Raw genomic sequence first — 345 nt, 5'->3', positions numbered from 1 at the left:
TCATTTTGCAAGTTATCTCACATATATCTTTCGTTATCCTTCTCCTCCTCTTCAATCTTCCTTCTCTTCTTCTTCCTCTTTTTTTTGTTTCACAGATTATTCATTTTCTCGGGTATCTCCTTTATCCGTTTGTTTTCTCTTTGTCTAGGCTGTCGATTCTGCAATTAGCCAAGAAAATTAATTGTGCAATTGCAGAATCGCGTCAGTAAGTAGAAGACCTAATTAACTCGCTTTCACTTACATATTTTTGTTTCTTTGTTTGTTTTTAATGTTATTGATCTTTGTTGGATTTTATAGAGGACCGAAAAGATTTAGAGAAAAAATGAGAAATAGAACAAGTGTGAA

Source organism: Penaeus monodon, chromosome 22 (genome assembly GCF_015228065.2).
Source record: "Penaeus monodon isolate SGIC_2016 chromosome 22, NSTDA_Pmon_1, whole genome shotgun sequence".
Taxonomy (NCBI): Eukaryota; Metazoa; Arthropoda; class Malacostraca; order Decapoda; family Penaeidae; genus Penaeus; species Penaeus monodon.
The sequence above is the reverse complement of the archived record's forward strand: the minus strand, read 5'-3'. Positions refer to the sequence as shown.